Genomic DNA, 24,719 nt, shown 5'->3' with positions numbered 1-24,719 from the left:
TGTGCGTGGTTTTAAATACATTTACATGCAGGTAATTTCCAAATATTTATCTCTAATCCAGATCTCTCCCTGAACTTTTAATTAATTTAGCCAGTTGCCTACTTGGTGCCGTTAATGTTTCATATGCAGGTCAAACTTAATTCCAAAATAGAATCCACTTTCCAGTACAACATGAAATTTGTCTTTCTTCATGGAAGCATTATTTATTCAGTTAATCAAGCTGGATATCTAGGATTCTTCATTGATTTATCTATTTTCCTCATCACCCACTGTTTGGCTTGTATTAATATAAATGTCTCTCTCACTCCCAGCATACAAACAGCAAGGATTTTTAATACACACATGTATTACACACATGTGCCTCTTTCCTTTAGTGCACAAATAGACTTACAAAAGTTTAAAAGTGTTGGTATAGCCTTTAATCTAGTTTATAACTATGAATATGTGTGTATGGGTGTGCATGATTATGTTGGAATATCAGTTTAAGGGGCAGCAATGTGGAAAAAATTTATTTATTCCTAATGTATTCAATTTTGAATTCTGGATTTAAGAAGGAAAAAGCAGTAAAATGAAAAATAAAGATGCTTCATATAATATAGGTATTTAATTCTCAGTAACATTTTTTCAAATCTATTTATAATCTATTTTATAATTTTGTGTAGCACAAGACTGATTAAAGTTTTCCTGTACCTTAGTGGTTTGTCACATGTGCTTAATTTATTTCTCTTAAAGCAAATCATAAGATGTTATTTAACCACTTTCTTCTGGAGTGGTATGAGTTTATTGATTCAGTTAATTAGATATGCGTAGGCCACAACATATATATAACAGTGGCCTTATCTTCATATTGGTAATATCATTGAAGAGAAATAAAATAATACTAATAAAACATGAAACCAAACAAGAGTCTTACATTAACCCATGAACATAGTGTATCATTAACTGAAGAGTTGAATCTACTTAATTCTGCATACTTAAAAATTAACATAGAAGAAACAATATATTTGGAGTAATATTGTAACCTGAACTATTGTAAAATCAAAAATTCTTAAGAAAGAATAATCAACCTGCTATCATCTTAGGAAACACATGCCTTATTTTCCTTTATAAAAACATAAAAATGCTATTTGCATTATAAAAATATCCAAATGCCAACCAGATTTAGTACAATTAAGAAGCCATGAAATACGTTAATATCAAAGCAAATGCCACCTTCAGAGGATTCATTAGATGACAGAAAAATGAAAAGTATATACACACAAAGGGCCCGGGAACTAATAACTTACATGGAAAATTTTCCCAAGAGACTAGAAGACATGCCTACGCCCACAGATAACTCCTGAAATGTGTATTTGTAATAAAGACATTAGACTAACAACAGTCATATGGATATAAACCTATTCTTTTTATTGGACATAAACACATTCACTGATGAAAATTAATTTTCAAAAACTACTCCTGAATATAATAGCTAATAGTACATTTTTTTCAGGCTTTGTTTCTATAAAGATGTAACCTGTATTTCTGATATAATTAAAAGGAAATATGCTAAAAAAGAATACCTGCTATAATAGTTTTTTTTTTTTTTTTTTTTTTTTTTTGTTGAGACAGAGTCTCGCTGTCGCCCAGGCTGGAGTGCAGTGGCGCGATCTCGGCGCACTGCAAGCTCCGCCTCCCGGGTTCACGCCATTCTCCTGCCTCAGCCTCTCCGAGTAGCTGGGACTACAGGCGCCCGCCACCACGCCCGGCTAATTTTTTGTATTTTTAGTAGAGACGGGGTTTCACCGTGTTAGCCAGGATGGTCTCGATCTCCTGACCTCGTGATCCGCCCACCTCGACCTCCCAAAGTGCTGGGATGACAGGCGTGAGCCACCGCGCCTGGCCTAATAGTTTTCTTATATAAATTTTATTATTTAAACGGCAGCCTAAATTAAGTGATTTTCTTCTACCCATCCAGTTTGTGTTGCTCCTGGAAAGTATGAAGCTTTGACATAATCGCCATTTATTGGGCATTTCATAAAACCCTTTTCCATCAATAGGACACTCTTTTCACCCTCTTCAGTATTGATACTATTATAATACAAACTTTAGAATCCGAATTTAAATTCCAAATTTTCTATATCTTTGTTTTAACTTTTCACAATAATCATGAATTCATTCAACAAATATATACAGGCTTATTTTTTAAACACGCACACACACACACACACATACATGCACACCTCCTGAACAAAATGCCTCAAAATGTTTACAATACATATGTTTAAACTGAGGAGTAATGGGTGATTTTTTTTGTGTTCTATGATTATTTGTACACATTTGCTATCATGATCAAGCATGGTTTCATAGTAAGAAAAAATATAGTAAAGTAACTGACATTTCATTTTCATTCCTTTTTTTAGAGGAAAATATATTGAATTGATAGTACTTATCAAAATCTTTACTGATTAGAGCAACGATTCACAAACTTTTTACATCATGATACACACAAAGTATAATGTTTTGCGGAAACATTAGGTTAAACTAGACTTCTCAAGTCTAAAAGCAGTCAGCCTGATTTATAGTCCTTTGGGTATATACCCAGTAATGGGATGGCTGGGTCAAATGGTATTTCTAGTTCTAGATACCTGAGGAATCACCACACTGACTTCCACAATGGTTGAACTAGTTTACAGTCCCACCAACAGTGTAAAAGTGTTCCTATTTCTCCACAGCCTCTCCAGCACCTGTTGTTTCCTGATTTTTTAATGATGGCCACTCTAACTGGTGTGAGATGGTGTCTCACTGTGGTTTTGATTTGCATTTCTCTGATGGCCAGTGATGAGGAGCATTTCTTCATGTGTTTTTTGGCTGCATAAATGTCTTCTTTTGAGAAGTGTCTGTTCATGTCCTTTGCCCACTTTTTGATGGGGTTGTTTGTTTTTTTCTTGTAAATTTGTTTGAGTTCATTGTAGATTCTGGATATTAGCCCTTTGTCAGATGAGTAGGTTGCAAAAATTTTCTCCCATTCTGTAGGTTGCCTGTTCACTCTGATGATAGTTTCTTTTGCTGTGCAGAAGCTCTTTAGTTTAATGAGATCCCATTTGTCGATTTTGGCTTTTGTTGCCATTGCTTTTGGTGTTTTAGACATGAAGTCCTTGCCCACGCCTATGTCCTGAATGGTATTGCCTAGGTTTTCTTGTAGGATTTTAATGGTTTTAGGTCTAACATATAAGTCTTTAATCCATCTTGAATTAATTTTTGTATAAGGTGTAAGGAAGGGATCCAGTTGCAGCTTTCTACATATGGCTAGCCAGTTTTCCCAGCACCATTTATTAAATAGGGAATCCTTTCCCCATTTCTTGTTTTTGTCAGGTTTGTCAAAGATCAGATAGTTGTAGCTATGCGGCATCATTTCTGAGGGCTCTGTTCTGTTCCATTGATCTATGTCTCTGTTGTGGTACCAGTACCATGCTGTTTTGGTTACTGTAGCCTTGTAGTATAGTTTAAAGTCAGGTAGTGTGATGCCTCCAGCTTTGTTCTTTTGGCTTAGGATTGACTTGGCGATGCGGGCTCTTTTTTGGTTCCATATGAACTTTAAAGTTGAACTTTAAATCATGCTGCTATAAAGACACATGCACACGTATGTTTATTGCGGCACTATTCACAATAGCAAAGAGTTGGAACCAACCCAAATGTCCAACAACGATAGACTGGATTAAGAAAATGTGGCACATATACACCATGGAATACTATGCAGCCATAAAAAATGATGAGTTCGTGTCCTTTGTAGGGACATGGATGAAACTGGAAAACATCATTCTCAGTAAACTATCGCAAGGACAAAAAACCAAACATCGCATGTTCTCACTCATAGGTGGGAATTGAACAATGAGAACTCATGGACACAGGAAGGGGAACATCACGCTCCGGGGACTGTTGTGGGGTGGGGGGAGGGGGGAGGGACAGCATTAGGAGATACACCTAATGCTAAATGACGAGTTAATGGGTGCAGGAAATCAACATGGCACATGGATACATATGTAACAAACCTGCACATTGTGCACATGTACCCTAAAACCCTAAAGTATAATAAAAAAAAAAAAAAAACAAAAAAAAAAAAATAAAAGCAGTCAGCCTATTGGGCCAGTGTCTCAAATGCCGAGGCAGTCAGTACCTGGGGACACTGGTAACTCATAACTTGTGCACCAATTTGCCACACCTTGGGGAGGACCTCCAAATTATTTGAAGACATACTGTTTTACCAATATTTCAATTATTCTTCAGAGCATTGCAAATATATTTTGTATTGCAGAGTTTCTATTACTAACTTTCTTTTTTGCGTGTTTGGGGATTAGGATTCCAGAATCAGCTAAAAAATGATAAAATAAAGTGAGATATTTGTCTCCTAGTGTCCTTTACAGGGGTTGAATATAATATCTCCTCTTAGTTTTATCCTTTTTACCTCTCCTTCTTTTTATTTAAATACATTTTTCAACTTATTAAACAATGTTTAATACTGACAATGACTCTATAAGAAATTGTATGTTCTTGGCACCTGTGACGGTTTCAATCTTAATCTATTTCAAACTTTTACCTTTCAAACAAATTAATGTATTTATATTGTGCTTTTTTAAGCAAACATTTATAAAATTTAGGACCTATCCCATAAATATAATTTTCTAAGTTACTGTTATATATTAAGTGGTTAAAAATAAATATTTAAAATTGCTGTAATCAATAACACTAACATACACTAAATAAGTACGCAATAAATGTATGAATTCCTAAACAGTGCATAATTCAAATCACATTAAATTAGTCTACTTAATAAAAGAAGTAAATCATGTTAGACTAAACTAGGACTAAAATAGTGAATCAATTTTCTACATTATAAGAATACTGCTTTGTAAGTTATGTTCTAAATAATCCTTTCCTTTTACCAACCTATTTTTTAAGTTGCCATCAACCTCCCAGTCTCAAGGGATCCTCCCACCTCAATCTCCTCCCTACCCCCTGTAGCTGGGACTGCAAACATGAGCCTACAGGCCCAGCCATTTCTTTTGAGCTTGTTATGTAGAGATGGGGTCTCACTATGTTGCCCAGGATTTATTTATTTATTTTTTATTCTAAAAATATATTGTTAAACAAAACTTTCTAGTTTTTTTTTTTTTTTAACCACAAATTCATTATTTAACTCTTGAAATTCTCTCTACCACTTGAAAGAAACTTCTCTGTCAAGGATACCGGTAACTATATAGTATCTAAACTTCTAGTGTATTTTCAACTCCTTTTCTCTTTGATTTCAAAATCACATAACCAAGCTGCCTTCCTGTTAAATCTTGGAAGTCTGTTTCCTTGACTTCCATTAAAACACTTACCTTTTTTTTTTCTTCGTTTTTTACTGGTTTATCTTTCTGTGCATATATTTGGAGTTTTAGTGCTCCCTATGTGAAAGATTGTCAATATTATAGTTCCAAACCATAGACCAATATTTTCAAATTATTGGATGTTCAATTTATATCAAATATGGGGACTCCAAAACTAAATTAATTGCCGTTCAATAACATCACAACTATCCAATTAGCCAATTTAGGAACCTATATGTTGTCTCTGATTCATTTCTCTCCATTGTCTCTCATATTCAGTAAGTTACTAAGCTCTCCAAATTCTACTTCCAAAATAACTATTACATCCATTCTTTATTTTTATTCTCCCCAGTACCAGTACCATTGTGCTAATTAAGACACTTACCTGTCCTCACGGATATCATGAGTCTCCTGAATTCTATTTCAACAGACCGTCATAGTTACAGTATTTCCATCCAAATTGTTACTAAAGTTATTTCTAAAATGCAATTATGATAAGATTAATTATTCTGCCTAAGATGCAGTCATGACTTCTTATTGCCTAAAACAAACATCTAATTTTTGTGTAATAGCATAAAACTTTCTACCCAATATTATGTCAGTTTATTATATGAAACTCATCCTCATTCTCTTTCACCTAATTGAGGACATTTTCTTTCTGTTGGTTACCTGTTTCACATTGGGCACCCAAAAGGGGTCAAAAATTTCCTTCTTGTTTCCATAGATATTTATGTTCAACAGTTTGTTAATCAAATGTTGCTATCAACGGTCTGAATCTTAAAGAAATTAAGCAAAGTAACAGGAAAGTTAACAAATGATGGCAATAATAACAGAAGTCTAGCTGCAATGGGGGATTAAATACCAAGTTACAGTGGTGTCCCATGTAATACCATGACTAGCTAACTTCTTTTAGTATTCATACTTCCTTATTTCTGGCTTGGTTTATGAAACTGATTCACTTGACTTCTCATTGGTTCTGTGAGATATCAGATATCTTCCCATCTGAGTTAATCAGTATCTGCTTCCATTATTTTCAGCTAAGCACTGCAACAGATAAAAACCCTGCCACATATGAGCATAAAGTACATAAACATACATTGTGAAATATTATACCAAACTGTTATACTGTTACATTTCTGAACATTATTTCTGTTTTTTAATCCAAAATATTTCTGCTCATTAGTCAAGAAACATGTATTATGCATTTTTTGCTGTTTAAAAACCATGAAAGTTTGAGTTAATAATTTACTTATCTTTATTTCTATCCTATGCATTACATTTCTATATAACATGTATTTTATCATACTTATTTGTGGCTTTCATTTTTCCTCTCTTCGAAACTATCTGTCAAGAGTTAATGTGTCATTTGTGTGTGTGTATGGGTGTATGCTAAGATTTTCCAGGGTAGCTATTTGAATATAGGCATTTGGTTGAATTATATAATAAAACATCTTATACGTGCATGCTGCCCAATAAATAACATTAGATGACTAAATGTGTACTTACTTAGAAATTTCTAAGATCAGATCATTTGAAAATCTCTGTAACTAGTAAGTTATTAAATATTACCTATCACTAGATAAAGTAATAATGCTGATGAAAAACAATGGAAGAAGTAAACTTTATACATTCTAATTATGTAAATATTAGTTGAAAAAATCACTGGAATGTTTGAATTTAAGGAAATTCCTTTTCCTATAGAATTTGAAATATAAAGTATTATTCATGGGTATATTATGTATACATTCAATATAAAATAATATGAAAATAATTACAATTATTACATTAGAATCCCTTTGCTTCCTACTCCACATCTGGTCTTTTGATCAAATTATGTTCTCTATTGCTAAAATTAATTTTTTACAAACATTTTGCAAAACTTCTCTTAAGTCTTCCATTTTTAAAAGCAAACCTTCTGTATACATTGATATACATATATACCAATGAATATTTGGATTTAATATGTAAACTATTATGAACTAGTTGACTGACATAGTTGTTTCACAAAGCTAATGAATATTCATCTGTCTTAACATATTTTTATTTTTTCCAATTTTCTTGAGTCCAAATCTACATTTTGCTGTGCCTTCTTAATTGCACAAGATACAAACTGATTTATAAAAACAAAGAATGAAATGCCTTGGAGCTGACATGATGGCTTGGTGTTTGATACATGTACTGTCCACAGTTGAACTGACCCAAGCTATATTCATGTATTTTTCAGGAAGCCAATTGTATTCACTACTTAGAGAAAAACAGTCAGTGAGTATTATTAGATGCCTACTTAACTGAATATCATATAGCTATTAAAAATCTATTGTAAAAGATAATGTAGCAACCTATAAAGTACATATCACCAATTAACTATGAAAAAAAATCAGGTCTCAGAATTATAACAACACATTTTAAATATGTAAAGACACATATGATAAATATTGCTAGAGAATTGATGCAGTCTGTGTATTTGTCGCTGCCCAAATCTCATGTTGAAATATAATCCCCAGTGTTGGGCTGGGGCCTGGTGGGAGGTGATTGAGTCATGATAGTAGATCCTTCGTATTTTGGTGCTGTCCTTGCCGTAGTGAGTGAGTTTCCTCAAGATCAGATTGTTGTAAAGTGTGCCACATCCATCCCCACTCTCTCCCTTGTTCCTGCTTTCATCTTATGATGTGTCTAATCCCATTTCAACTTCTTCTGTGAGTAAAAGCTACCTGAGGCCTTCCGAGAAACCGTGCAGATGCCAGTGCCATGCTTGTACAGCCCACAGAACTGTGATCCAATTAAACCTCTTTTCTTTATAGATTGCTCATCCTCAGGTATTTCTCTACAGCAATGGAAGAATGGCCTAATGCAAAATAAAGCAATATGCTACCATAGCTTGCTTATTAAGATGATGTGGTAATGTGAAGTTTTATATTAAATATTTTTGTATCTTTCTCCACTTTCTTTGTTTTAATAATCTATTTTATCAGAGAACAATTTTGCTTTTTCTTACATTGTTTTTATTATTAGAAACTGAAGCTAAAATACAAAAAAAGAGATAAGCCACAAAACATTTGTCTCTCTAAACCCATTTCCATCTTATTATGCCATTCTGCATGAGAGAACGCTGACTTGTTATACTTGCAGCAGGTGGTACAGGATTAAATGCCCTACATCATCTACTCATCTAGGACCTTCTTTCTATGAAGCAGGCTTATTTGCCTTGGTAGATAAGAGCTTGGTAGATAAGATCTCGCCATCAATTGGGCCTTTTGATGGATAGCTGCTTTTGACTCCCACTGTGTAGCTGGAACCAGACACATCTTATCAGAAGAAAGCACTGAAACTTTTTATAGTAACGAGACACTTTAGCAATGAATCATTTATTTCTTGGGGCAAATGCATCCCTAGTGTCATCATAAGCAAGTTATTACCTGCGAAAAGATGGGCTTTTCTGAAGAAAGTCAATGGGCTTAGGCACTGCTTTTTGATGACAGCAGGAGCTGCTCTCGAAAACTTTTCTGAAACTCAACTTGTTGAAACAGGTATGGGTGGTATAACACCATTTTCTTGAACCTAAAACAAATGAATGCCACCGTATTCCAAGTCACCCGTAAGCCTGTTAATAATCTATTCTCAATACATCAGCTAAAGAAACATTTTAAAAGAGTCAGATCAAATTACTCCTAATTTCAAAACCTTGAAAGGCTCTTTATTTCACTCAGAGTAAAAGCAAAGTCCTTTCTTGCTTTATAAACTCCTAATGACCTGGCATCATTACTTCACTGATTTTTTTTTTAATCCACAATTCTTTCTTGAACACTCTGATCCAGTCATAATCACCAGATCATTTACTATTTAATGAAAACACTGCATGTAGTCAAACTCAGGACTTTTTCACTGGCTGTCTTCTCTAAGTAGAATGAGAAGACATTCACATAGCGACCTTCCCTACCTTCTTCCATTAGTAGGAGTCTCTTTTCAATAAAGCATATTCTGAGCACCTTACTTAAAAATGTACTATGCAACTTGGCACTGGACATGCAGTCTCCACACCTTGTAAACTATCTTAACTATCTTTTTTTTTCTATAGCAACTATACCCTTATAAACTACTATAAAATCTACTTATTTATTATGTTTGTCATTTTTTAACCTCATACTAAATTTTAATTTCCACGTGACCAGAAAATATTTATCTGTCATATTCATTAATTCATTCCATGTAGAGTTTCTGGAGCATAATAGGTGAGCAGTAAAAAATTATTGAATAAATCAAATCCTAAACTTTTTTTTTTTTTGAGACAACATCTCACTCTGTTATCCAGGCTGCAGTGCAATGGTGCAATCTCAGCTCACTGCAACCTCGACCTCCCAGGTTCAAGTGATTTGCCTGCCTCAGCCTTCCGAGTAGCTGGGATTACAGGCGTGCACCACCATGCTCAGCTGAGTTTTGTATTTTTAATAAAGACAGGGTTTCGCCATATGGGCCAGGCTGGGTTTGAACTCCTGGCCTCAAGTGATCCACCCGCCTCAAGTGATTCATCCATCCCATAGTGCTGGGATTATAGGCGTGAGCCACCACTCCCAGCCTCAAATACTAATCTTATTTTATGCATTCCAAAAGGTAATCACCTCCTGCTGATTTTCAACTTCTGACTTCACATTACCTTTCTGTTCAATGCTATACTCAAGGACAGAGTATATGCTATGTTCCTGAGAATGTGTAGATAAAATCAATTTAAAACATGGTTTATTATACCTAAAGACCAACCAGCTTTCAATTTCCTCTCATCTGATACTATAACCTCTGGTATTTCTGTGAGAAAATATCTTCCTTTTATGTGATGGGGTCACAACCCATCCTCAATTAAGCAGGAGTGGCCCTGAGTCTAGAATGAATAATCAGTCACAATAGATGGATCAGTGTAAAGCAAGTGACCCAATTCATGCCAAAGTAACTGAGGCTTAAGGGAAACTATTAACTATTAAAAAAGGTGAAATCTCTTTTACTCTAAGAAACTTTGAAATTTTAACTTCAAAATTTTTATACTCTGATTTTTTGTTCATGTATCTCTAGTTGTTGCAATATTGTGTAAATAGTGCCCTATGGATTTTTCTTCCCTAGACGTTTCTCTCAATCTTCCATGCCACTAAAATGCTTTCCAAGAATACAAACAAATAATACAGATCCAGGCTCCTCTAATATTAGATCACTAAAATAAAGACAGTAACAGTAATATTGTAAATAATACAAATGGCTATTTGTTGTTCATTTGTTATTGTTCATTCTTTGCTGCTAAACCTGGAGACTTAAGGTACAACAACACCTTTAGGGAAATTTCAAAAATAAAATATTTCAAAATAAAAATGACCAAAAACATTTTTAGATAGATATTATTTTCCAGTTTCCTCCTACGACTTTGGAAACACTTTTACAGAAATTTGTTTTTTACTAACAAGTAGGGAGTAAGATCTTGGGAAAAGAAATACAGCAAAACAGTCCAGGGACACATTTCAGCCCTTTCTTAGTGTGCATGTTAGACTAAAAGAGCAAAATGAAATGTCTATGTTTATTTATAATTTATCACAACTCACAAAATTAAAGATAACATTTTTGTTTGAGGACAAAATCTTATTAAAACTACGAAATAGTAAAGTTTTAGTATATATCCTCTAAAAATATCGCATGAAAAACTGTAACTGCTAGGTAACTGATGGAAATTTTCCTGGTTTTCAATTTGCCTGTCTTCTTTTTCAATTAGTAAAATCAAATTTTGCTATTGACATTTCCATCAGGAATATAAATGTTATTAGCTGAGGTGGCTACTGTGAAATAGTGAGAATGCAGCTTTTGTAATGTTCATTCTTTGAAACATTTTTTTCTATTTAAAATATACTATGTTGAAATATTGAGCTATAATTTAAAATAAACAAATAACATGAAATATTTTAATTTTATTTCCAGATAAATGTAATGATAGAAATTCACTTGTATAAATACCTATACGTTTAAGATATAGATCATTTGTATCATCCTAAAAAGTGTCTTCATGTCAATCCTACCCTCCATGATGGAATCCAGGGCACCATCGATTTGCCTTTTGTAACTAAAGAATAGGCATTTTTTAACATATTTATCTCAGTGCTATATGTGTATATCATTTGTGTCTGGTTTCCTTTGCGAAGCATGTTTTTGATATGTATCCAATTTGTTACATGTTCAAGTAGATGGTTTTATTTAATAAAAAGTAGTATTTGATCATACAACTATACCCCAATTTGTTATCCTATTCATATCTGAATGAATGTTATACATGTTGCTTCAAGATATAAGGTTTATTAATAAACCTGTTATATGCATTTATATACAGCATTTATATAAACTTACATTTATCTTACACAAATTCTAAAAAGTGCAGTTTCTAAAATACACGATAGATATATATGCTCAACTTCATAAGGAACTGTCAAAATATCTTTTCCAAAATGGTGGTAATGTTTTACAGATCCATCTACAATGTATGAGTACTCCAGATGAGCTGTATCTGGTTAACAGTGAAAGCTTTCAGTCTTACTCGTTTTAGCCATTCTAGTGTATGTGCAATACCACTAATTGCAGTTTTATTTTCAATTTTATTGAAGGTTAATTATATAAAAATAATGTTTATTGTATATTTGTGTATTTTTGTAAATGTTCTTTTTTGCTAATACATTTTTTATTAGAAAACTATAATTATTACGTAATCTAAAATCATTTTTCAAATATATGCATTCTGAACATATTTGCTTAAACTGTGGGTTGTCTTCATTTTTTAAATAGGGTTTTCAAAGAGCAGGAATTCCTTAATTTTGATGAAGTCCAATTTATCATTATTTTCTTTTATTATCTGTGCTTAGTTTGTACAATAAAGTATATATTTGTTTACCCAATATCATAGAGATATCTTCCTATAATTTCAAAACATTTATAGTTTTAACTTTTTGTATTATGTCTGAGATCCATTTTGAATTAATTTTTGCATATGGTGTGAGATAAGGATTAAGTTTATTTTTTCCTAAATGGACACACAGGTTTTTCAATACTATGTATTTTAAAAAATAAACTGCATAATGAATTGCACTAGGGTATCTATCAAAGTATTTTCTATAAATGTAAAGGGTATATGTATACATTCCTTACTTTGTTCCTTAGACAAATAGCATATCCTGGCATAATTATAGTTTTCTTTAACTTTTGCTTTGAGTTCAGGGGTACAGGTTTGTTACATAGGTAAATGTGTTTCATGGGCGTTTGTTGTACAGATTATTTAATCACCCAGGTATTAGGCCTAGTGTCCATTAGTTATTTTTCCTGATTCTCTTCCTCCTCCCACTTTTCACACTCTGATAGGCCCCAGTGTGTGTTGTTCCGCTCTATGTGTCCATGTGTTCTCATTATTTAGCTCCTACTCATAAGTGAGAATATGTGGTATTTGGTTTTCTGATCCTGCATTAGTTTGCTAAGGATAATGTTCTCCGGTTCTATTCATGCCCCTGCAAAGGACATGATATCATTCTTTTTTAAGGCTGCATAGAACTCCATGGTTATGTACCACATTTTCTTTATCTAGTCTATCACTGATAGGCATTCAGGTTGATTCCATGGATTTGTTATTATGAATAGTGCTGCAATGAACATATCCATGGATGTGTCTTTATAGTAGAATGATTTATATTTTGGGGGGTGTATACCCAATGATGGGATTGCTGGGTTGAATGGTATTTCTGTCTTTAGGTCTTTGAGGAATTGCCACACTGTCTTCCACAATGGTTGAGCTAATTTACACTCTAACCAACAGTGTAGAAGTATTGCTTTTTCTGCACAGTCTTGCCAGCGTTGTTATTTTTTGACTTTTTATTAATAACCATTTTGACTGGTTTGAGATAGTATGTCATTGTGGTTTTGATTTGCATTTCTCTAATGATTGGCGATATTGAGCTTTTTTCACATGATTATTTGCTGCATGTATGTCTTGAAAAGTGTCTGTTCATGTCCTTTGCACACTTTTTAAAGGGGCTGTTTGTTTTTCTTGTAAATTTGTGTAAGTTCCTTATAGATGCTGAATATTAGACCTTTGTCAGACGCATAGTTTGCACAAATTCTTTTGCATTCTCTGGAATTTTTGTTGGCTCTGTTGATAGTTTCTTTTCCTGTGCAGAAATTCTTAAGTTTAATTAGATCCCATTGTCAATTTTTGGTTTTGTTGCAATTGTTTTTGGCGTCTATATGATAAAATCTGTGCCTGTGCCTATGTCTTGAATGGTATTGCCTAGACTATCTTCCAGGGTTTTTATAGTTTTTAGTTTTCAATTTAAATATTTGATCCATCTTGAGTTAATTTTTGTATATAGCATAAGGAAGGAGTCCAGTTTTAATCTTCTGCATATGGCTAGCCAGTTATTTGAGCAACGTATTAGAGGATTCTTTCCCCATTGCTTGGTTTTGACAGATTTGTGAAAGAACATACAGTTGTAGGTGTTCAGCCTTATTTGTTGGTTCTATATTCTGTTCCTTTGGTCTACAGATCTGTTTTTATACCAGTACCATGCTGTGTTGGTTACTGTAGCCCTGTAGTATAAATTGAACCTGGGTAGCATAATGCCTCCATCTTTGTTCTTTTTGCTTAGGGTTACCTTGGACTATTCAGGCTCTATTTTGGTTCCAAGTGAATTTTAAAATATTTTTTCTACTTGTATGAAGAATGTCAATGGTAGTTTAACAAGAATAGCATTGAATCTATAAATTGCTTTGGGCAGTACAGCCATTTTAACAATATTGATTCTTCCTATCCATGAGCATGGAAAGTTTTTCCATTTTTTTGTGTGTCATCTCTGATTTCTTTGAGCAGGGTTTTGTAGTTCTCCTTGTAGAGATCTTCCACCTCCCTGGTTAGCTGCATTCCTAGGTGTTTTATTCTTTTTGTGGCAGTTGTGAATGGGAGTATGTTCCTGATTTTGCTCTCGGCTTGACTGTTGTTAGTGTGTAAAAATGCTAGTGATTTTTGCACATTTATTTCGTATCCTGAGACTTTGCCGAAGTTGTTCATCAGCTAAAAATCTTCTGGGCTGAGGCTATGGGGTTTTCTAGATGTACAGTCAGGTTTTCTGAAAACAGGAGTAGTCTGACGTGTTCTCTTCCTAGTTGGACGCCCTTTATTTCTTTCTTGTTCCTGATTGCCTTGGTCAGGACTTACAATGCTATGTTGAATAGGAGCAGTGAGAGAGGGCATCTTTGTATTGTGCCAATTTTGAATGGGAAATCTAGCTTTTGCTCATTCAGTATGATGTTGGCTGTGGGTTTGTCATATATAGAGCTTATTATTCTGAGGTATTTTTCTTAATTCCCAAATCCATTGAGAGTTTTTAACATAAAGGAATGTTGAGTTTTATTAAAAGCCTTTTGTGCATTTATTGAGATTGTCATGTGTTTTTTGTCTTCAGTTCTGTTTATGTGATGAATCACATGTATTGATTTGCATATGTTGAACAAACCCTGCATCCCAGAGATGAAGCCTACTTGATCATGGAGGATAAGCTTTTTGATGTGCTGCTGGATTTGATTTGCCAAATTTCTTTCTTGTATCACTGCAAGGTTCTGCTATCAGGATGATGCTGACCTCATAGAATGAGTTAGTGGAGCATTCCTCCTCCTCAATTTTTTTTTGATTAGTTTCAGTAGGAATGCTACCAGCTCTTCCATAACATCTGGTAGAATTAAGCTGCTAATCTACCTGGTCCTGGACTTTGTGGGTTTGTAGGCCATGTATTACTGCCTGAATTTCAGAGCTTGTTATTGGTTTGTTTAGTAATTAAATTTCTTCCTGATTTAATCTTAGGAGGGAGTATATGTCCAGGAATTTTTCCATCTATTCTAGATTTTCTGGATTATGTATACAGAGGTGTTTGTGCTATTCTCTGACCGTTGTTTGTATTTTTGTGGGGTCAGTAATAACATCTTCCTTTTCATATCTGATTGTATTTATTTGAATCTTCTCTTCTGTGTTAGTCTAGTTAGTGATCTATTTTATCGCTTTTTTTTTTTTTTTTTTTTTTTTTTCAAAAAACAAGCTCGAATTCTTAGATCTTTTCAGTTGTCGTTCATGTCTTCATCTCCCTCAGTTCAGCTCTGATTTTGGTTATTTCTTGTTTTCTGCTAGATTTGGCATTTGTTTGCTCTTGCTTCTCTAGCTTTTCTAGCTGTGATGATACATTGTAAACTTGAGATCTTTCTTTATTGTGGGAGCATTTAGTGCAATAAATTTCCCTCTTAATACTGCTTTAGTAACACTGCATTAGCTTAGCTGTGTCTGAGAGAATCTGGTATGTCATATCTTTGTTGTCATCACAAAGAACTTCTTTATTTCTACCTTAATTTCATTATTTATCCAAAAGTCACTCAGGACCAAGTTTATCAATTTTTTGTGATTGTATGGTTTTGAGTGATTTCTTAGTCTTGATTTCTAATTTGATTGTACTTGGTACAATAAATTGTTATGATTTCAGGGTTGTTTTTTTTTTTTTTGCACTTGATGTGTAGTGTTTTACTTCCAATTATAATTTTAGAGTAAATGCCATGTGTTAATGAGAAGAATGTATACTCTGTTGATTTGGGATGGAGAATTCTGTAGATATCTACCAGGTCCATTTGATCCAGTGCTGTGTTTGGGTCTTGATTATCTTTATTAATTTCTGTGTCAATTGTCTGTCCAATATTGTCAGTGGAGTGGTAAAGTCTTCCACTGTTTTTGTGTGGGAGTCTAAGTCTCCCTGAAGGTTTCTAAGAACTTGCTTGATGAATCTGGATGGTCCTGTGTGAAGTGCATATATATTCAGGATAGTTAGATTTTCTGGTTGAATTGAACCCTTTACCATTATGTAATACTTTCCTTTTTCTTTTTTGATATTTGTTTATTTAAAGTGTTTTGTCAGGTACTAGGATTGTAACACCTGATTATTTTCTGTTTTCTGTTTCTTGGCGGATTTTTCTCCATCCCTTTGAGCTCATTTGTGTCATCACATGTGAGATAGGTCTTTGAGGACAGCATATCAATGCATTTTGGTTCTTTATCCAACTTCCCACCCTGTGTCTTTTAATTGTGGCAATTAGCTCATTTACATTTAAGGTTAGTATTGATATGTGTGGATTTGATCCTGTCGTCATTGTGTTAGCCAGTTATTTTGCAGACTTGTTTATGTAGTTGCTTTATAGTGTCACTGGTCTGTGCTTTCGTACTGACTGACAGTGGTTTTTCCTTTCCATAGTTAGTGCTTCTTTCAGGAGCTCTTGCAAGACAAGTCTGGTGGTAACAAATTCCTTCAGCATTTCTTGTCTGGAAAGGATCGTATTTATGAAGCTTAGTTTGGCCAGATATGAAATTCTTGGTTGGATTTTCTTCTCTTTAAAAAGGTTGTATATTGGCCCCCAATCTCTTCTGGTTTATAAGGTTTTAGTTGAGAGGTCCACTGTTAGTTTTATGGGCTTCCCTTTGTAGATGACCTGACCTTTCTCTCAAGTTGTCTTTAACATTTTTGCTTTCATGTCAACCTTGGAGAATATGATGATTATGTGTCTTGGGGATGATCTTCTTGTGAAGTATCTTACTAGGGTTCTCTGCATTTCCTGGATTTCAATTTTGGCCTCTCTAGCTAGGTTGGGGAAGCTCTCATGGATAATATCCTGCAATATATTTTCAAAGTTATTTCCATTCTCCCCATCTCTTTCAGAGACACTAATCTGTCATAGATTCAGTCTCTTTACATAATCTCATAGTTCTTGGAGGTTTTGTTTATTTCTTTTCATTCTTTTTTTTCTATAAACTTGTCTGCCTATGTTATTTCAGAAATCCAGTTTTCAAGCTCTGAGATTCTTTCCTCTGTTTGATCTATTCTGCTGCTAATACTGGTGATTGCATTATACAATTCTTGTATTGTGTTTTTTAGCTGTATCATGTTGGTTAGGTTTTTCTCTATTCTGGCTATTTTGTCTGTCAGCTCCCACATTGTTTCATCATGATTTTTAGCTTCCTTGTATTGAATTTCCATGTACTCCCATAGCTTAATTATCTTAATTTCTATCCATATTTTGAATTATATTTCTGTCATTTCAGTCATCTCAGCTTCAGCCTGGTTCTGAACCCTTGCTGCAGAGGTGATGTGATCATTTGGAGGAAAGAAGGTACTGTGGCTTTTTGAGTTTTCAGTGTTCTTGCATTGATTCTTTCTCATCTTTGTGGGCTTATCTAACTTCAATGTTTGAGGTTGTTGATCTTCGAATGCTTTTTTTTCTTTTATCCTATTTGATTACCTTGAAGGTTTGACTGTAGTATATGGTGGATTCAGCCAGCTAGCTTTGTTTCTAGATTTTACTGGGCCAATTCTCAGTTCCCAAGTCCTGAACTGTGTGCTTTAACTCTAGAGGACTTGTATTGGACTCTGACTTTGTTCTCTGAATCTTCGAGGTTTGGAGTCCATTGTGCTGGGGGGCCAAGGTGTGGCAGCTGTAGCAGAATGCTAGTGGATGCAAGAGTGCCTGCCTCCCTGTAGGCCTTAACCACAGTGGTGGAGGCAACAGAGTTGAGGTAATCAGGGTGGCCCCTGCTGGACACTGTGTGCACAGTTGTACTGGAAGTGGTGTTGGCTTGGGGTGGGGTGCTGGCCTGCACAGGTCTTGCTGCCTTCTCTGTGCCCTGCAAACAGGAGTGCTTACTCAGGGTCAGGGAGGATCTGCCTTTCTCTATACAGTGTTAGTACAAGTGTGGGGTGCTGGCAGGGGCAGGGCTTGCTGGCTCTGTGCCCACCAAGACTCCATCTGCAATGACAGTCAGTGGGAAGAAGGGACAGGCTGCACTCTCACATGTTGACACGGCAAGTAAAGCAAAACCTGCCCATACAGACACACACTAACAAAGTGATGTGGGGAGTTGCTGTGGGCTAGGTGCAAACTGCAGTATGGGGAGTGAGAATGTGGGCTAGTGCGTGAAGGTAGTAACTACCTCACTGGAGCTCTCCACCAGTCAGGCATGGCCCACCAGCCCAGAATCTATGATGTGGGCCCCCAGGGCACCCAAAACTGCCCTGTAAGCAGGAATGGCCAGGCTGAGGCCCTGGGAAAGACCAGCAGACCAAGGGATGCTCAGATCAGACTAGCCCCATCTGATGTGCAAGGCCACCCTGCAGAAATTAGGTCAGGCATTTCCCCTAGAGCTAAAATCTCTTGTGGGAGCAAGTCAAGCCTAGGGGGAATGATTTCCCTTGCCGTACTCCATTGTAGATACTCCTGCACCAAACACTCTGGGATCCATGTCAGTTGGCTTGCTGCTCCACCACTTCTCTGAGCAGCTCTCCTTGCCACTTCAAGCGTCCATGGTGGTCAAGAGGTCCCCTCCTGCTGGGGTTCCAGAGGCCTGTAGTGAAAGCCGGTTGCTCCTTGCCAGTTCAACTCACCCATCCCTCCAGAACTGTTGGAGTTCAAAAATGAATCCTCATGCACAGTAGTCCATGCAAGGTTCCAGCTTTCTCCCCCTTCAGCCCAGTTTCTGTGTCTTCCTTCCATCCACTGTCGGTGACTTCCCTCTGAAGCCTCTGAAGATCTTATGAAAGCACGCCTGTCATCTCAGTCCCTCCATGAGAGCTGTTCCACAGATCTGCATCTAGACGGCCATCTTGTCATCTCCTTCCAATTACACTCTTTATAGAGAGTGTTGAAATATTAAGTATATGTGGCCCAACTTTGTATTTTTAGATATTCTCATGTATATTATAGAGCCATAAAAATTTTAGAATTAGCTGTTTAGTGACTACAAAAATACTAGTGGGATTATTTTTAATTTCTAAGTTGAGTTGGGGAGAACTGAAATCTTTACAATGTTGAGTCTTTCTATTGAAGGACATGATGGATCTTCCCATTTTATTTCCTTCATTCTTTCTTATTTCTCTCCACAGTGCTTTCTAAGTTTACCATTGTTAAGTATTCCATTACCATGATCCTGAGTAGTTCCTGTTTGTTTATTTGCTCTCTTACACGTTATTTTTTAAAAAAAATTATTTTCCAGTTTTTGTTGCTTGTGTATAGAAATAATATAGACTACTGGCTATGAACCCTGCAAAGCTGAAAAATTTGTTAATGGACTTTGAACCCTACAAAGCTGCTAAATTCAATTATTAGTTGTAGTAGCTATTCTGCAGCCCTTAGGATTTTCTATGAATGTAAACATGTCCTCCATTAATATGAAGAGTTTTGATTTCCTGTTCTAATGAACAAGTTTTTACTTTCTTATTCCCATTTACCCGTCTCCCCAACCCAGCAACTGTTGTTTCCACTGTGAGTTAACTAGAGATGATAAAGTGGTCATCTTTGTGATTTTCTATGCTGAACATTTATACAATTCAATATCTAAATACTAAGTACTCTATTAACTGTAGGCTTTTTTTTTTTTTTGGAAAAGGGCTTAATGAGATTAAAAGTATTACCTACAATTAATGGTGTGTAAAAATTTTTATCTTTTAAGGGCTTTGATTTATTTAAATGCTTTCTGCATCCATTATGATAATGACATGATTTTCTTGTTGATACTGTTAATATAATGAATTATGTTGATTTATTTATATTTAAATAAACTTTATTCATTTATTTATTTATTTTAGAGATAGAATCTTGCTCTGTCGCCCTGGCTGGAGTGTAGTGGTACTATCAGAGTTCACTGTAAACTCAAATTCCTATGTTTAAGCAATCCTCCTGCCTCAACCTTCTGAGTAGCTGGGACCACAGGCATGCACCATTGTAGCCAGCTAATTTTTCTAGTTTTTTGTAGAGATGGGAGTCTGACTATGTTGCCTAGGCAGGTCTTAAACTCCTGGGCTCATGTAATCCTCTTCCTTTGTCTTCCCAAAATGCTGAGATTGTAGGAGTGAATCGTGAATCATTGTGCCCAGCCGACTTTATTTATTAGACAGTTTTACAGTCACAAAAAAAATTCAGCAGAAGGTGCAGTGATTTTTGATATACCTTCTCTCCCTGGACACGTGCAGTCCTGCCCACTATCAACATCCCACATTGGACATTTATTACAATTGATAAACCTACATTAATATATCATTGTTATGTGAAGTCCATAGTTCCCAGTAGAGTTCATTCTTGATGGTGTACATTTTATGGGGTTTGACAAGTGTATAATGACATGTATTCACCATTCTGTATGATACATTAGAGTATCATACAGAATAGTTTCACTGCTCTGTAATTATCTGTGCTCTATTTATTCTTCTCTCTTCACTAACCCCTGAATTTTTTTTCTATCTCCATGGTTTTTCTTTTTCCAGAATGTCATACAGTTGAAATCTAATGGTATGTAGCCTTTTCAGGTTAACTTCTTTCACTTGGTAATACACATGTAAGTTTCCTCCACATCTTTTTTTTTTTTTTTTTTTTTTTTTTGACGGAGTCTCATTCTGTTGCCCAGGCTGGAGTGCAGTGGTGCGATCCCGGCTCACTGCAAGCTCCGCCTCCCGGGTTCACGCCATTCTCCTGCCTCAGCCTTCAGAGTAGCTGGAACTACAGGCACCCACCACGCCCGTCTAATTTTTTGTATTTTTAGTAGAGACGGAGTTTCACCGTCTTAGCCAGGATGGTCTCAATCTCCTGACCTCGTGATCTGCCAGCCTCAGCCTCCGAAAGTGCTGGGATTACAGGCGTGAGCCACTGAACCCGGCCCCCCTCCACATCTTTTCATGGCTTAATAACTCATTTCCTTTTACTGTAGAATAATATTTCATTGTCTAGATGTATCACATTTTATTTATACATCCATTTTCTGAAGAATATCTTGGTTATGTTTGGGTACTTATGATTAAAGCTGCTATACATATTCACATGCAGATTTTTATGTGAAAATAAGTTTTCAGCTCACTTGTTGAAATACTAAGAAACATGATTGCTGGATTATATGGTAAGAGGATGTTTAACATTGCAAGAAATTGGCAAACTGTCTTTCAAAATAGCTAAACATTTTGCATTATTTTCAGCCATGAATGAGAGTTCCTGCTGCTCTACCTTCTCAGCAGCATTTGGTGTTTTCCGTACTTTGGATTCTGGCCTTTCCAATAGGTGCATAGTGGTACCTCATTGTTATTTTAGTTTGCACTTCCCTAAGGACGTATTTTTATATGCCTATTTTCTATCTGTATATCTTCTTTGGTAAGGTGTCTGTGAAGAACTTTTTCCCTTTAATTAATCAAGCTGTTCATTTTCTTACTGATGAATTTTAAGTACTCTTTGTATATTTTGGGTAACAGTCCCTTATTAGATGCCTTTGGTAAATATATTTTTCGCCTTCTGTGGCTTGGATTTTTATTCCCTTGACAGTATCTTTTGCAGAGCAAAAGTTTTTAATTTTAGGCCAGGTGCAGTGGTTCACACCTGTAATCCCAGCAATTTGAGAGGCCGAGGCAGGTGAATCACATGAGGTCAGGAGTTCAAGACCAGCCTGACTCACATGGTGAAACCCTGTCTCAACTAAGTACAAAAAAAAAAAAATTAGCCAGGCATGGTGGCACATGCATATAATCCCAGCTACTTGAGAGGCTGAGGCAGGAGAATCACTTGAACCCAGGAGGTGGAGGTTGCAATGAGCCAAGATTGTGCCATTGCACTTCGACCTAGGCAACAAGAGTGAAACTCCTTCTCAAAAAAAAAAAAAAAGATTTTAATTTTGATGAGTTCAGCATATCAGTTTTTGCTTTAATGAATTGTGCCGTTGATGTAACTAAAAAGTCATTGTCATAACCAAAGTCACCTATATTTACTCCTATGTTGTGTGGTATGAGTTTTACTGTTTTCAACTTAACATTTAGGTTTATGGTGACTTTTGAGTTAATTTTTGTGAAGTGTTTAAAGTCTGTGTCTAGAATTGGTATGATTTATTTTTAAACTTTAAACAACTTCAAACTCTTGAGATAACCCCCCTTTGATCAGAATGCATATTTGTCTTTTATGCTTCTTGACTCAATACATTCAGATACTTTTATAAATATGTTTTATGTCTATGCTCATGCATAAAATATTGGTTTTAGCCTTTTAAAAATTTTAGTGTATTTTCTTGGTTAAGGGTGATCTTATAAAATGCTGAGACTTATTCGTAGAAATGCTATTTTTTATCAATGTTTCTTAGAATTCACCAGTAAAGTTATCTAACTTTTATATAATGCAAAGAGGTTTTCTTTGTGTGAATAATTTTGTTTGTCTTATCACATATTTCCTGTTTTTAAAAGATACAGAGTTATCAAATATTTCATCCCTTTATTAGACAGCTTTGGTAGTCTTTACTTTCAAAAGAATTTTTCCATTTTGTCTAAGTATCAAATTTATTGGTGTGAAATTTTTGTACATATTTAATTTTTCTTTGGTCTATGTAGAAACTATATTGTTGTCATCCTTTTCATTCCTTAATTGAGAATGCGTGTCTTTTATATTTAGTTTCTTTCAATTTTATTGATGTTTCTTTAACTTTGTATTTCAGAGATTTGAAATAACAACACATCTCTAAGATACATTAATTTTAACTGCTAATTATCCTTGACTGGTAGTTTCTGCATATTTCCTGGTAACTATATTTTCTATAGGTATAAATAATAACATCTTTCTTCGTCACAGCCTATCTCATTAAATAATAGCTAATGAAGGCTTTAACTGCCTCATTCTTTTCCTGGTTGAATAAAAATTTAAATTAAAAAAAGCATCATTTTCCTTTCCAACATTAAACCACTGCTGCTCAGAACAAAGACCCCCATTACCTTGAAAAGTTGATGTCTGTATCTGCTTTTCCTATCAATTGTATCTATCTTATAATTTCCCCAATCCCTGAAGTGTTAATGTTTAAATAATTTGGTTTTTTTTCTTAATTTAAAACCTTTTTTTTTTCATTTTTGTCTACACAGTTGTATAATTTCATGTAATTGCTATCATAAGACGTTGCACTCTCATTTTTTTTTTTTTTTTTGAGACGGAATCTTGTTCTGTTGCCCAGGCTGGAGTGCAGTGGTGTGATCACTGCTCACTGCAACCACTGCCTTCTAGGTTCAAGTGATCCTCCTGCCTCAGCCTCCTGAGTAGCTGGGATTACAGGCACCTGCCACCACTCCCAGATAATTTTTATATTTTTGGTAGAAATGGGGTTTCACCATGTTGGTCAGGTTGGTCTCAAATTCCTGGCCTAATGTGATCTGACCTCCTCAGCCTCCCAAAGTGCTGGGATTACAGGTGTGAGCCACAGCACCCGGCCAAAATGTTGTACCCTTAAAATGATTGTATGTAAAATCTATCTGGATATTTATTAATTTCTTGATCTATTTTATAACATAGTGGATAGTTTATTTGGTTTTTCCTGTTATGTATCTGGTATGAGTTTCATTGATTTCTGCTCTTGCCTTTTTCATCATCTTTCTTCTTTTACTTTGGATTTAATAAGCTCTCTTTTTTTGTTTTTCCTAGCTATTTAAGAGAGAAGAGTTGCTTACAACTTTGATTTCAACTCTTCATTTGCATGCATTTAAACATAAATTTTTCTCTAAGCACTGCAGGGGTTATATCTTCCACATTTTGTTATGCTGGGTTCTAATTTTCATGCTATTTAGAATTTTTTTCTTGTGAATTTTTTTCTTTGCACTTATATATTATTGATAGTGGTTTGTTAAGATTCAGTTTTGGGGACTTTGCATATATGTTTCTATCATTGATTTCTAATTTAATTACATCTTTGTCAGATAAGTTAGAATGATTTATGTCATTTAAAAGTAATGTAGATTTGTTTATGGCCTAGCATATGCCATATTTTGATCAAAATTCCGTATATTTCAAATGTAAATACTGGTTTTGGATATAGTATTTCTAAATATTAATTATTTTAACTGCATTGCTAATGTTGTGTAAGACTTCTGCATCCTCATTTTTTTTACTTGTTCTCTCAGTAACTGAGGGAAGTATTGAAATCTCCAACCATACTATGGAATTTACTTAATTTTTTTTTTCAGATTTTGTTTCATGCAACTTGAGCTTCTTTATTAAGATATTTAAGAATTTATGATTCCTAAGTTAATTAACCACTTCATAATTTTCAAATGTCGCTCCTTAATCAAGTGAAATCTTATAGCCCTTCAAGCATTCATAATGCCTTCCATTTCCTGGTTTTATCTTACTTTATTTTTTCCTTTTAACTCATCTAATTTAAGTTGAACGTAGTCAGTTATATTTCAGTAAAATTTGAGTCTTCACAAACAAGTATGATTAAAGGATAAGTGTTACAGGAATTGAGGTTATTTTAGGGAAATGACTACAATGCTGGAAACTTGAACACTT

This window comes from Symphalangus syndactylus, chromosome 10, assembly GCF_028878055.3.
Source record: "Symphalangus syndactylus isolate Jambi chromosome 10, NHGRI_mSymSyn1-v2.1_pri, whole genome shotgun sequence".
Classification (NCBI taxonomy): Eukaryota; Metazoa; Chordata; class Mammalia; order Primates; family Hylobatidae; genus Symphalangus; species Symphalangus syndactylus.
This window is presented reverse-complemented; position numbering follows the sequence as displayed.